The sequence below is a fragment of the Crocodylus siamensis genome, chromosome 10 (genome assembly GCF_052110815.1).
Source record: "Crocodylus siamensis isolate JL-2025a chromosome 10, ASM5211081v1, whole genome shotgun sequence".
Taxonomy (NCBI): Eukaryota; Metazoa; Chordata; order Crocodylia; family Crocodylidae; genus Crocodylus; species Crocodylus siamensis.
In genome coordinates this window covers 68,991,711-69,007,329 of record NC_143404.1, presented here as the reverse complement: position 1 = coordinate 69,007,329, position 15,619 = coordinate 68,991,711, and positions in this window count along the sequence as shown.

Below are 15,619 nucleotides of genomic sequence, written 5' to 3'. Positions count from 1 at the left end.
CGCGCTATCGACTCCACAACACTTATGGCACACAAAAGGGATGCAGGAAATTCCCTAGATAGAGTTTTGTCCCGAAGAAGAGAAAAGTGCCATATATTTGCCAAAGTCCACCAGCAAATTGAGTATTCCTGTCAATTCTATAGTGGAAGCACCTTACGTTAGACAGACAGCTGCATAGGTAAATCCTCCTCGGATATTTCCAGTGTCCTGGAAAACCAAGATGCCTTTTACAGGAAATGAGCAGATAGAAGAGCTCCGTAAAGTTAGTTGCTCCACCATGCTGCTCCCCCTCCTCGAGGGTAGCTCTTTGTGCCTCACTTTGCAAACTTCTTCAAAGCCCACAGTTGTTCTTCTCTCAAGGAGACGGTCTTTTTTCTCTTTCTCTTCTGGAAGTCCTTTTATGTAGTCGGTAGTTGGGACTCGATCCAAGACCAAACCAAGGAAGGAAAAGACAGAAAAGTGTGGTAAACATGAAATGCAGCAATGTTTTTGCTGCTAATTATATTTGCAAAAGGTGCCCAATACATTAAAGGCCAGAACCTAATTTACCTTTATTTCTTTCTTTTGCTTTTTTGTTTTTAAGTTGTATTTTTTGCTACCGCATTCATTACTTTCTTTGTGTCATGTGCTTGTCTCCGCCACGTTTCTCCAGAGAGTATCTGGTCATTCCATTTCTATGAAGTATTAATACCCCACCAGTGATATTTATGTACCCAGATCATTTTTTTTTTACCTTTAGATGTTCAACAGCATGAATATTCTTATTTTTTATTTAAAACTAATTTGGAGTTCTCACTCTCTAAGGGGTTTCTAATCACCAAAAAATGCCCGGGGCTAAAACTGATTGACAGGAAAACGTTGAGGCTTCTGAAAAGTAAATTGGCTATTGACAGAGCAGTATACAAAGGAAAATGCTAAATGCTTATTATTTATGAGCTATTAGGGAAAATGTTATTAGCATCTGTTTCCCACATGGGCAAAAACACCTGTCAGACATCAGGAAACCATAAAACGATGCACAGTTAATAGTTACTTTGTTTAAAAAGTCATTAAAATGGAATGTCAGCTAAAACTTAGGAAAACATTATTCTTCAAACATGTTTTCATCTTACTGTTCAAAAAAAAAAAAAAGAAAGAAAAGAAAAGCCTTGCCACGTTTTAATTTCGGGGAGCATAGAAGAATAAGAAGTTTGATTTGAAAAGGATGAGGCGGATGCTAGTATACAACAAACGAGGAATATGAAAAACAGAAAAGTCAAATGCCCTCCTGGCATTTTAGAATAGAGAAAACATGGAGCAAGGTCGGGTGCTTACATGGGTTTACACTGTGGATCGCAGAGAGGATCATACATACCCCACTTAAATCTGTAAGGGGAATACTTCTTTCGTTTTTCTTACGGTGGTGCATTTCCCAGGCAGTGTCAGAGTCCTCTTAACTTCTGAGCCGTTTTGACTTCTTCCCTTCTTTATTCAATTATAAAAGGGGGATAGAGACTTTGGGAGAGGTGACTGATTGATGGCTTGAGAGGCTGAAGTTTCCCTTAAGGCTCTACTCAAGCCTCACCACTGTGCCCACCGCCTGCTTCGGAGGATCAGCTTGAAGAGTAAAAGCATAGTACATGCTCAGGGGCCCAGTTCAACGCCCACCCGAGGCAATGAGCATATTGCCATAGGTATCAGATCAGCTCGGATCCAGCATTAGATCAGATAATGCCATTGTGCTTTAATGGGACTTGTTATAGGCTTAAAATTACTCATGATGTGAACTATGTTCCTGAATTAGGATCTTAGGCTCTATCTGACACAGAGCTCAAACAGGTGCCTAATTTTGAGGATGGGAGCCTCCTCTGATTTTACATTGGTTCTGGGCAGCCAGGAAATGAAGCAGCCTTTTACAGCAAGGTCTACACTAGCTGGAGGTGACCAGAAACACATGCTTATCCCAGGAGGGCAGCAGTCTCCTGAGACCAACTTGAAGGATTTCAGCACCATCCAATCTGAACTTGAACCTTAATGCTACCCCTGAGTCAGGGTCCAACTAAAGGCCACCCTCTAATTTAATAATGATGATAACCCACATCCAGATTAGGATCTGACTGCTGTGTCAGCCAAAAACCCAACAGCAGTCTAGACACTACACAATGGAGGCCATCAATATGCACGGAGCACGATCTCCTCACCTTGTGTCCCATTTGAATAATGGTCATTCTCTTTGTTTTATGAAATTATTCCGCTAAAAAGTACAAGTGTAAAAACCAAACAAATGGCCCAAGATACCTTATAGTAAAAATGTTCTGTGACAGCCCAAAACTGTAAACACACAGAGTCCGAGGACGAGTCAGGAAATATTTTTCCCAGCATGGGGAGGGACTTAAAATTTCACCAATTTTCATCCCTAAACCCCCAAACTCCATAGGAAACTGAGGACAAGCCAATTTTTGATTTCCCCCCTCTTTTATAAACCCCCTCTAGCTCTTGGCCAAAGCAAAAAAAAAAATTCTTCGAAATTTGATTTCTATTTTTTTCAAAATTTCTCTTTGGTTGAAAAGCCACTTTCCTTCAAAACAGACAAGCCTTGCAAATGTTTCAAACATCTCTGCGCAGGCCAAAGGGCAGGCTTTCTTCCGGGTTTTGTCTGGAGCTGAGCATACTGAGAGTGCTTAATCAGACAAGCGATCCCGGGGGAAGGGGAGGTGCTGACGAGGTGCAACGAATGTCGCTCGCCAAGATCCTCACTGCAAGCAGGCGTCAGACTTGTCCAGCTATGCTGCAAGGTCCGCAGAGGCTGTGACGCCAAACCCAATCAGGGACTTGACTCTAAAGGAAGACTGGAGGCAGAACATATACCCAAAATACCCCCCGACCCAGTTTTGTGCACACGTTTAGTACACCTGCTCACATAAATAATGGTGAGCATAGGTTGTCCTGTCCCGGTACCATTATCCAGCGTGTACAAAGCTCTGTGTGTGCACAGTTTGCACCGCACACTTTGGCCTGGAAACTAGGCCTGAGTTTTTACTTTGTGGAATGGAAGTAAGGAAATATCACTAAACCAAACACACAAAAAAAGTCCACGTATCACTCCTGCTTCAGGTAAATGGGATCTCCTTGACATAGCGATCATAGCTACATAAGGACAAAGCCATGGTGACGCCAGTAAAAATGCCAGGGAAATATGACATAAAATATTGCCTGTCCATTTAAATTATTTAATGTTATTAACATTAATTACCATGCTCTGATACTAGGAGCAATTCACATATCCCCTCCCCCAGCTTCCCCAGCAAAAGTTTAAATCTTCATTTAAACACACCGTGTTTTCCTCTCTCCATGTCCTTAAAGGGACCGAATGGAGAAATCTGCAATATAAAGGACAGCTTCCTCCAAGGCCTTCGGGAAACACAGAACTGGGGGGAGGAGCCTGCGGATTAATTGTTTAAGTGATTATAAAACTCATTTCTAGAAATGATCACAGCTTCTCAAGACAGTCGAAACTTCACGGGCGGGGAACGGCAAAGATATTTGTTCTTTTCTTTTTGCCATATTCCAGCCAACTTTGTTCAGTTCCTACTACAGAAGAAGAAAAAGTATGTGAGGGACAGGGACAAGCATAGGACAGTGGCTTGGTGAAGCACATTGGGACAGTGTTTCTCCCAGAGGGTAGTGCAGAGACATGTGCAGGGATGGAGGGGGAGAGGGAATTTAACAGGGTAGTGGGACTGGCGAACTGGGGACAGGAGGACCAGGAAGAGAGTTGCACAGGAGAAGCCCAAATACGACAACTGTCCTGGCATCCTACTAGTTTGAATGGCCTTCCTGCTAAACTTTCTCATGAGACCTTCTCTGGGAGCCTTGAAGGACTTAATATGGTGATAAAATCACTAGCTAAGGTGAGCATTGCAGGCTGGTCTATAAACATGGGGCTGCAGTTTCCCAACATCAGCATCCCCTTCTTCCAAGGGCCTGGCTCGCGGTACACTGACATCGGTGGGAAAACTCTCACTGAGCTTTGGAGCAGCCCCTTGGCCTCTTTCTCAGTCCACCTTATTTGGCATTATCAACAGCAACCACCTCTGCCTCATCCGCTCTCAATTCCCCGGTGTCGTCCTTGAGCGGTGTTTGATCACCATTTTCCCTTTGAAATGCAATGCTGCACTCATTTAGTCTGGGTCCCGTTTGGGAAGTGAATGTTTCAGTCTTTGAAGTTTTTGTTTTAAAATCCAAATGCTTTTGCTCTCAAAATAAAGAAAGACCCTTTTGTTGGCTGTTTTCAGTGTGTGTGTATGCAGGGGTGTTACCCTGAGAATTTAAATAACTCTGATAGAGCCAGAGCCCTTACATTGCCTTTCTTAAACTTGCCCTTCATCTTTCTTTAGTGTATAGGTGATTATATGTTAGGCTTCAGAGTTGTCTGTCCAGGCATATGCTGGAGATCTCTCTAAACTCAACCATAACTCATAGTCAGAACTGGGCCCATCCCAAAGCTGGGAAGTGGATATCCCAACCAGCAAAGAGCATGAAGTCTTCAAGGCACAAAGCATTTACTGCCAACTTTTATGGGTTTCATTTGATCAGCCATCCCTGCCTCAGCAAATGTGCTAGAAGCATCACAAAACTTGCCCCGTGGGACTAAACCTGTGTGCTGTTTTATCCGCTTGCCCATAGCAGAGGCCAGCAAAGTCCCCTTTGGTACAGTGATCTGTAACTTCATCCTGCTTTTCCCTCATGCCTCTCGTATGTCTGTGAGTCTACCCAACACCCCTTCGAGTCTCAGAATCACAGACAATGAGGGTGGGAAGGGACCTCAGGAGATCACATCTAGTCCAACCCCCTTCTCAAAGCAGGGCCAGCCTCAACTGCATCATCCCACCAAGGCTTTGTCTAACCGGGTCTTTAAAACCTCCAAGGATGGAGAGTCCACCACCTCCCTGGGTGACCTGTTCCAGTGCTTTACTACCCTTCTCATGAGAGATTTTCCTAATATCCAACCTCAATTTCCTTTGCTGCAACTGGAGCCCATTGCTCCTTGTTCAGTCATCTGCCCCACCGAGAACAGTCCAGCTCCATCCTCTGCAACCCTCCTGCAGGGAGTTGAAGGCTGCTATTCAATCCCCCTCAGTCTTCTCTGCTGCAGACTAAGTGAGTCCAATTCCCTCAGCTTCTCCTCACCAGTCATGTGCCCCAGACCCCCAACTGTCCTTATTGTCCACTGTCCCCCTCCAGGTCCTTTTTTGCAGAGCTGCTGCATAGCCAGTCAGCCCCCAGCCTGCCCCGGTGCATGGGATTGCTCTGTCCTAAGTTCAGGACTTTGCACTTGTCCTTATTGAACCCCATGAGATTTTTTTTGGGTTCAATTCTCCAGTTTGCCGATCTCTCTCTGAATCCCAGCCCTGCCCTCCAGTGTATCTACAACTCCCTCCAGCTTGGTGTCATCTGGAAACTTGCTGAGGATGCACTGCATCCTGCCTTCCAGATCATTGATGAAGATACTGAACCAAACCAGCCCCAGGACCAACCTTTGGGGCACTCCACTAGATGCTGGCTGCCAACTAGATGTTGAACCATATATTACTGCTCTTGGATCCAGCCAATTTTCTATCCAGCTTACAGTTCATTCATCCAACCCATACCTCCTTAGCTTGCTTTCAAGAATGTTGTTGGAGACCGTATCAAAAGCCTTGTTAAAGTCAAGATATATCACATCCAGGGCTCTTCCTGCATCCACAAAGTCAGCCTTCTCATCATAGAAGGCAATCAGGTTGTCAGACATGACTTTCTGTCACAGAGCACACAGGTCCCCTGCTCCATCGAGCAGGAACAGCTAGGGAGAGAGCCCTAGCAGTGAGGGGGGGCAGCCCAGCTGCTAGTTACCAGGGCAGCCAGAGTTATAGGTGCTGGTTGCTAGGACAACCGCTGGGGAGTCAGCTGACAGGAAGGGGCAGGGCCTGGCACATATACACCCCAGGAAGGAGGCCAGGAGGGCAGTGCTCCACTGGCAGCCATGGGAGAAGGAGCTCTGCCGGGGCAAGCGGAGTGGAGAAGCCTGACGGCCTGAGCAGCTCCTGTTCATGGATACGGGGTGGAGAATTCCCTGGTAGGGATTTGAATGATGGCTGGCCAGATAGCTTAGATTTTATGTTATAGCCCAGGGGCTTGAGTTTTCTGTTTGTAGTTTTATAACACCGGAGGACAGGGTGAGGCTATTAGGGGCAGGAGGAGGCCTCATAGGGGCTCCACAGTAGCATGTCGACCCCAGTGCCAGAGAGGGCGTGGCATTTTGGGGTGCATTGGCCCCAGCCCCAGGGCGAGGGGGGTAGTGAGAAGCCTCACCAAAAGGGGGCAGCAGAGTGCCAGGAATGCATGGGACGAGACAAGGCGGTGGAAGCCCAGGGAAGTCAAGGAGAGAGCCAAATTACAGCCATGTCCAGGTCAAAACCATGTCAGTACCATCTTCAAGGCTTGGGCTGCAGCATAGGTGAGGAAAAGGAGCCACAGATAGCGCTTCTTGGCACTGGGGCAAAAAAAAAAAAAAGGGGGCAGCCTCCTGCTAATTACATCTATTAATTAACCAATTAAGATCAAGGCATGGCAGGCGAGTAAGTAGGTGGGTTGGTCCATAACAGGAGGGTGGAGTCACCGATAGGAAGACCCTAGTAGAGGAACTCCTGTCACACTTGCCCGTGGTAAATCCCTGCTGGCAGTTCCTAATCACCTTCTCCTCCTTCAAGTACTTAGAAATGGACCTGCTCCATGAGTTTTCCAGGGGCCTTTTTTCCAGGGACATTTTCTTCTGCCCTGTTGACCGTATAAGCCACAAGCTTGATTCCACTTGTGCTGGAATCTACCGCTAAAGGTCCTTCTCTTCTTACACTGCCCATTGCACCTCCCCAAAAGGCACAAAATACCAGTACCCATTTCACACACACACACAGAAGTGCCTCTTTACTGACTGCAAAATATCAATTCAGCTGGCCCACACATCCTGCAGCCCACCTTCTCTCACAGATCCAACTCACTCTTCCTACCCACCATCCTTCCTCATAACTTCCTTCCCTTCATCCTGCAGACTCCAAAGACCCCAGCATGGGGAACCTGTCACTACATCCTCGTGGAGGTTGCAGATGAGAAACGCCCTGTGTGCTGACTCAGTGGGGCATAGTGCAAAGCATGAATACAGGTAAATGAAACTGTTGACCCTGTGTCCCCACAGTGAGTCAATGGCAGATGGTTAAAGGGGTTTGGGACACTTGGATCATGGGCAGGATGGGCGGGTGCAGAATTTGGGGTCCCTCGAAACACCCTCTCACCCACTCATCCGGGTTGAACAATGTTTTTATGCATGGAATCGAGAAGCTTAGAACAATACGCTGGTAATTGCAGCGGGAGGGATTTAACTTTGAAACTACTTGCACTTGGCCTTTTTTTTGAAAGCTAACCTTTCCTCCTCTGATTCTTGAAAGTTAGAAACATCTTTTGTATTCCAAAGGCCAAAGGGCCAAACTTGCCTTTAATTAAAATGCATATTCTTTAATTAAAGGCCCCATAACACATGAAGGGCATTCATTGAAATACGATGTGTGACATAGTCATTACCCTGCTGTTAATTACTAATTAATGAAGCTATTTCAATTAATAGCTTCCCCACTGTCACTCTCACTTTGACAGGGCTCCGTGCTGAGAAGCCATTGTGGAATCACAGACAATCATAACTCCTGGAACAGCACCAAAAGGCATCAGTTGAATATTCATGTTGGATGACTTTAACACTTTTCAATTAAACATAATAAAGTAAAACCTCCGTCAAAAGTGTATATCAAACATGCGTCAGCTCCCCACTCCTCCTCCCTTCCAGCTTGTCAAAAATAACTAGAAAGAAATGAGGGGAAAAAATAGGGTTTTTTTTTTTCCCCCTTGTTTGACACCTCAGGCTGGAGTGTGATTTATCAAGCAGAGCAATGAACACACTGCAGTGCTACGCACGCCTACAATTTACTACCAGCCGTAGCTGCATTTCAAGCATACTCACTCGTGCTTTCCCTCCGAGGTTTCCAGGTAGGGCCTGATCCTCTCCCCACTGCCGTCTGGGGTCAAACTTTAATGGGAACAGGCCCCTCACTTGCAGCGTGGTCCCGAACGGACAGTTAATGGTCAGGACTCACCTGCTTCATTTCCACTTTCAGGCGAGTGCTCTCCAAGCGCAGGATGTAATTACTGAGTTGTAGCTCTGCAGAGGTCGCCACTAAGAGCGAGCATAAAGAGTGACATAAAGGAAGCCATTTGCAGCGCACAATAAGTTTTATTGGTCCTGTAGAAAGGAAGAAACGCTGCTATCTATTCTGGAGTGCCAGATGGTTGAAATGTTTCATTGGGAACTTTTTAATTTTTGCTGGCAAAATGACTGTTTTCCACCAAAATGCCAGTGTTCCTTGGAAATAACTGTTTTGACCCAAGTTTACCTTTCTTTCTTTTTTGCCTAAGCAGCTAATCTTTTGTTCAGTTCTGCTTCTGATTTCTGATTTTTATCCCGATTCTTTTGAAAGTTGTTTAACTTTCAAAAGAATCGGGAAAAAAATCCTTGACGTAAAAAGTTTCCAAAGCTTTCCCAAACACCTTTTAGACGCAGAGGCACACAGAGCAGCCTCATCCGTATGAGCTGGTTTGAGGAGTCTTCTGTCACTGGAGGAATAAAGTGTTGCTTGCTTTAATGGGGCGTTGAGACCCGGCCTACAGATATCCCTGGTGGACTGAAGTCAGTCAGGCAAAAAAGAAACAGGAGCCATTTCTTTCAATCCATTGCTCAGCCTTCAGTTCCCATTCAAAAGCAAGAGTGGCAGTAATCAACCCAAAACTTGTGTGCGGTCAGTGCCTTTTAGACCAATTGTCTGTGATTGCCAAATCTGAGGAGTTCAATAAACGGATCGGGAGCTTGGCGTTTATGCTTTCTTGCAACATCCGGTTTCAGGGGGGTTTACACGATTTTTTAATTGGTGCAGCTTTCCACCGTCTGATCACCTTACTTACAGCCTGTTACTTAATGAGAAGCTTCCTGGTAGCTGGAAAAGGATCTAAATCCATCTATTTGGGGGGAAAAGAAAGAGAGAAATAAATAAAAGCTTCACAAGAAATCTGATTTGCTTAAACACTGTTTGCAGCCATGTACAGCTCTGCTCAGGAGATTTTGTGTGCAGGTGAGTTGTGCAATATAAACTGTTGCTGCTCTGGTTAGATATGGAGCAGAGTGCTGTGTATTGGGTAGTGCTGAGAAGGCTGGTGGTGCGATATCATTTGTGAAGAGGACAAAATGTGACCCAATTGCCTTTGCCTCTGCACTGCAATGTATTGATATGGGCTTACAAAGCCATCACCATAAATGTGCCCAAGTGTCCTGAAATCCCTGGAAAACCAGAAAGAAGGACTATATTATATGTAACTATTAAGCCTTCATAATCCTATGGACTTACCCTTTCCATGTACTGAACCCCTTTGGCTTTCAGAGGTATTGACTTGGGGAGGTTCTAGCTGTAGATCAAGGACACACTAGCCTGTTTTTTATATTTCTCATACATTTTGTGACTCCAGCATCTGTCCTGGAGAAGCTGCTGCAGTAACACGTGCCATCACAAGAAAGTAGATAAATGGATGGGTGGGTGGGTGGGCATGCACCATATGGACGGACAGACGGACAGAAAGATAGAAAAGTTTGCACAAGGATGGGCAGACACAGATGAATAGCTCTTTTGAGGACCTTTATTTTTTTTTTTTCTTCCAAATGATTTCTTTTTTCCCTTGTGTGGTTACTAGATTGAACTCTGTTAATGCGGGGATTCAGGGGAACCCATCTGATCTATCCAAGCGTGACTGAGATACAGTCATTTTTTTGCCAGGCTGGCTGGCATCTAAAGGCTCGTCTCCGAGGTCTCAATTAGGGTTCAGTGCTGCTTTGCTGCAGGCTCTCCTGGGAAGCGCTTTGCCTGTTCTGCTCAATTATATGCAGTGTTTTTCCTGTGCACAGGACAGATCATGAGGGACAGAGCTTTAATTTCTCCTATAGCTGTTGACCTAAGCATAATTCTGAGCCACACATCGCTGAAAAAAAGGGCTCCACAGCTTGGTCTTGTGATGTAATAGGCCCTTGATCAGCTACATTTGGGCAGGACACCAAGGCCAAATCAATTAACTTGACAGATCCCTGTTTTAACACCACACCTCTTCTCTCCAACACTGCTTTCTGCCAGGAGCCGATGATACTAGCTACTTCTACCAGACTTCAGCGACAGCGTGTGAGCCAGGTTTCTTCCTGAACCTCACTGAACCCTTTCATGGGCTGTTCGCTTTATACTGGCAGAGCAAAGGCAATACTCTACACGTGACATCTTTCATACGCTCACGTGTAGGATGCCTGGACAACGATAGCTTGTGTTGCAAGGCAGCGGACCAGTACGCACGCTGAACGGCTGCCGTTGTGTTTCATGTCCTGGTAGATGCTCATTTGTTCAAGAAAGGGATGAGTGTTTAGGACTGGTTTAAAAGAGGACTGGTGGAAGCATGAGATGCTCTTCCCTGAAAACATTTAATCTGGCAGACACGGGAGAAGTGCCTGCATTAATCCTCTCTACTGCATGTAAAGGAAATCAATTCTGCACTTTAATCCAGAAATCCCCAAGGGGAAGGGAGATGGTGGACCGGCACCACCAAAATGGAATCAAAACTGATATGAAGAAGAAATGATCATTGTTGCATTTGCTAATATTTTCTGACCCACTTGGACTTGAACCCAGAACAAGATGGTAAGGGCCAGAAGGAAGATCCAAGCCATGGGCTGGCAGAAAATGCAACATCCATTCAAAGTCACAAGAAGTTTTTGAGTTCCACCAAAAAAATAGTCTTTTAATTCTTCTTCCATAGCAGTAGTAATCACGCCTGTTTTTTCACTGGATAACCCTGGATTTCTCTGCAGTTTATATCTCCCCTTCAGCAGACATCCAGGTTGATGAGGCACTGTGATATATACCTTTAAGATATACGATATTATTACTTCTGCTCTTCAAACACTGTCTTTATCCGTTCTAGGAGCTCAAAACTTCTAGTGGTGTTTGGAAATTGTCATGTCTGGCAATCAGGCCAGGATTGTCCTTACAGCCCAAATTTTCACATCAGTGAAGCACACTTGTAATTCCTTACATACACACGTGTTGACTGCCATGGCACAAACGGTGCGTGCTAATTACAGTTGCAGGTTTCATGCAGAATTGTGTGTGCACATGCACACCTGGGTTATTTGTACGTGCGGCTCAAGGTTTTCATCCTGTTTTTGTCCTTATAACCTGCCTGCAAGGGTCGCTTAATCGAGCCCTTTTCTAAACCCTCGAACTATAACCTGTTCAAATCCTGTTCCTGCCCTAGCCAGTGGTGCTAGCTACTTGCATGAGCCCTCAGTGCCGCTTATACCAGACCTCGGTGAAATCAAACCCTTTCTGCTATTGGGAAATCAGCCATAACCTGTACAATGTGGATTTAGAAGGAGCCGATGTTTGTGAGCCACCTACTGCTGTGGCGTGTAGCCCTTCTGGGAAAGGGACAGTGTTGAGTTATGAAATGGGGTTCAGGACTCGTGTATACAGGAATGACATGACAACTCGTTCCATAAACGACAGAAAGACTTTATTTACTGCACTATTGACTATTCAATGAGACTAAAGCCAAGTCCAGTATATTTAGCTGTAAAAGCAATAGTGTCTTGCCTATACAGGCAAAGAGGCAGTCCCAGTCTTCTCAGCTTCTTCTTAAGGCATGGATCCAGCGCCCGTGAGATCGGGTCAGCTGGGCGCCGTACTTCTTGTGCTGAATGATTTCTCACTCTTGAAGCGCGCTCTGCTAGCTGCTTCGTCCCTCTTTCATACCCTTCAGCTCCGTGTCTTCAAAGCATTCTTGTAGTTGTGTAAATCAAGAGAGAAGCCCAAGCAGCAACTAACAGGAAGATCCTGTTAATCAAAGTGTTCATTATTGGTTATCAGAAAGTCCCAATTTTGACTGAATTACCTTCCTCCGTCACAGGAGGTTATCCATCTCTGCCGAGCTGGAACGTTTCAGGAAACGGATTAACAACTAGGGGAAAACACAAGGTTTTGAGGAGTCGTCCTTGGAAGATCAAGGGACCCACTGAGGCAAAAGGAGAGTAAATCAGGAGGAGACACCTGTCAAACCCATATGGAGAATGTCTCTTCGTGCATGTAAACACTAGTTAATTAAAAGAAATATTTACTATAGTAATTAATCAAGGATAGATACTTCACATACCAGACACGTAGGAGCCTGCTTCAAATCATCATAGGTATAGTAAGATAAGCTGGAAGTGATGCCTCATTATTTCTTTTCAGAAGATCCCAGCTGTCAACTGGAAGTGGTGCCTCCCCATTTCTTTTCAGAAGGTCCCAGCCGCAAACTTACATCCTCCTGAACAAAAATGGTCAGCAATATTTTGTAGTTTAATGTTTATGAGTAGGCCCAGCTCCACTTAAAGTTTCACAGTCATCCTCATACAGGGGCCCATCTGTTAGTTCGGAGATGAGCACAGACTAAAGGGATTGGGCTGGTGATGCTCGGGCACTGAACAGAGCCTCCTCCACACAGCACAGGATGCTCCATTTTGCTTTGAGGGGAACATGGGAGGTGCTGACTGCTGGGACTGAATGAACCTTGGCCGGCTCTCCCTGCGCATCTCCCTCAGCTCCATTTTGCACCCGGTTTTCATTGGCTATACTCCACTTTTCCTCCTCTGCTCCTCTTTCACAGTCCCTCCTGTAAAGTGAGTGCAGAACAGACCTCGGTCCAGTGCATACCCCACTTTCAATCAAACCCACTCAGTTTGAGCACGTTCAAAAAACTGGGCCACAGGTGCCTGCTGCAAGACTGCCATTAGCACAGAATTGGATGTCTTTTACTTGATCCGAACCGAAATCCCGCTGCACAGGCACCGTGCAGCGCATTAAGGATCCTGCCGCTCCCAGTGCTTACCGAAGACGGGTTTCGGTAAGAGCTGACATCCAGGCTCGAACCTCAGCTAGCCAGAGTTTGGAGAGGAGAGGTTCTAGTTTTGCTTGTTGTGAAGACGCGAACCAGGCAGAGGTTCTGCTCCAGAGCTGAATCCACATTTCCCCACAGTTTAAGCATGAGACACGCATCATTTGCACCAAGCAATTACATACAATTTTGCTGTTTGCATGCACCAAGCAAGAGGCAGAGTAGGAGGCCCCTTTAAAAACATGCCTCTAAATGTTATCAGGAAGGCTGGATCTGACCCTGACCTCCCTCCCCCCGGGTGCCATACTGAGACTGGAACCAGCCATGCAACCTTCACACCGGCCTCTTCCCTCCGCCTTGCTGACAGCAATGCCCAAATCTGCACAAGTGTTTCCCGGGTTGCCCTCCTTGCTGCAGTGCTCGCCCTACTTGTAGATTTATGCAACACAAAACTGCTGGGACTGGGGTTTTATTTCCAAGATCTCCCAGCTCTACGTGGCTCATGGAGGAAGCTGCAGCCCGCAGTCCTTTTTCAGGTGGAATTGTGCCCCAGACAAAATGAAGTGTAAAGACAACGGAGCGCAATAAATGACAGTTATGAGTAGCTGCCGACGGCCTCGACCCATCCCCATTCTATCTGATCCTTGACTGCATTCTTGCTGAGAGTCCTGGCTGTTATTAATTTTTTCTTTTGCCCAGTAAATCTGGTATTAAAGGAGGCTATTCAATTGGAGAATACAGATTTCATGATTATTAAGAGAGCCACGAGGAGCAATTGTGATACAAAATGACTTCAAGTTAATCTCAGCTCTTTGACCATTTTCACTTAATCTTGTGGCGTGGGAGTACATTGGGAATCATTGTTTAGGAGGAAATCCTCCAAAAGTGTGCTTTAACAATAGAAATATGCAGGGAGATGGCTTTGCTTTGCAAATCATTTTGAGTCTGTTAGAGGTCTTGAGAGGCTATGACCCATTCCCTGGATTCTCACTCACGTTCCTTGGTCTGATGGTGACCCAGCCGCACCTTGCAAGCACCTACTCTGGACTCCTTTAAGAGTCAATTGGACATTTATCTTGCTGGGATCCTGTGACCCCAGCTGACTTCCTGCCCCTGGGGCGGGGGGCTGGACTCGATGATCTTCCGAGGTCCCTTCCAGCCCGAATGTCTGTGAAATCTATGAAGTCTATGAAACTTAAAGGCTTGGATGAGCTGGAAAAGTTGCTTCAACTAATATGACATCAAGAGCGATGCTGTAGTCAAAGCATGGTCAGCTCCAAGAGCGCAAAGAGCATGAGCCAAACTTAAAAATCACAGGATTGTATTAGGATCCGTGACTTTTTTTTGAATGATACAGCTTGTGTGCTCTCTGCTTTGCCTTCTGGTGTTTGAACCTCTCCTGTCAAGCTTTTCTGTGCAACTAAGACTGCTAGGAGTTTTTAAAAAAACCCCCAGACACCACAAAAACTTCAATAATCCCATGACTCCAGGAGTTGAGGCTTTCAGCGAAACACCTGATGTCAGCATGTCATCCAGCCCAGACCCCTGCACCTGTGTAATTCTCACCAAACACCAAGTGACGGCATGAAGGGCATAGGAGAAAATAACAGGTCTGTGACTTATGGGAAGGAACAGCCAGGAATGGTAACGGGGAGGAGCGGTGGTGTGTTGTCGGAGCAGCACTGGGGATCTCGGAGGAAGCAGGGAGAGCCGTGTTTAAAATGGCGGCATCTCTGCATCCCTTGTTGCTGCAAGATCCCTGGCTTTGTGTCCAGAAGTAAAATCATAGCAAATCAATTGCTGCAAAACTGCCAGGAACTGCAGAGGACGCGGCTCAGGGGAACCATCCCATCCTTGCCACGGCACCGGGACAATTTGCAAAGGGCCCGCTTGACACGAGAAGGGAATGTAGGACTGGCATGGCGGGAGGGAGGCAGTCCAAGAGTCAACGGCCTGAGGCAGCGCAATGTGCCAGTATGAGAAAGCAATGGCTCCAGAAGGTTTGTGGTGCAGAGTTTATGGGCATCGTTCCCTTCTCCCATTGCCTGGTACGCAGCAGGGACGAGCGCCTCCAAGGCAGCGGAGCTAGCCAAGGAAGGCAGAGTGTGAGAGCAGGACTGGGCTCTTTCTGGAGGGAGAGAGGGCAGCCCGCATCGCTCTGGTAATCCCGAAGCACGAAGGTGCCTTGTGAGCGCCGTTCGCTCAGCTTGGCCCCAGGAGAGATGCTGAGAGACAGGACACTTAAAGGCCCGACAATCATTTTTCTGAAAGTGTGCCCCTCACTCCAACTCGCACACGCACACAGGAGAGATTATAAATTAGCGTTTTTATAGGACGCTCGATAGGGGAGAGAAAACATGAAAGGAAGTTAACAGCTGCAACGAGCCGAAATAGTTGCACTGGAAATTCCCCTGTCACCTGCTAACTCTTTTCCATTAATGAGAATGCAGGACATGCTCTGGTAGGTTTATAATTCTTTGTATAAAATTCTTGCAGATAATTGCTACACGTGTACCTTCCCACCGTCTCCCCTGAAATGGGATTTTTTTTTCTTTCCTTCAGAGCTGAAATTAAAAACTATTTATTAGAGAATGGTTCA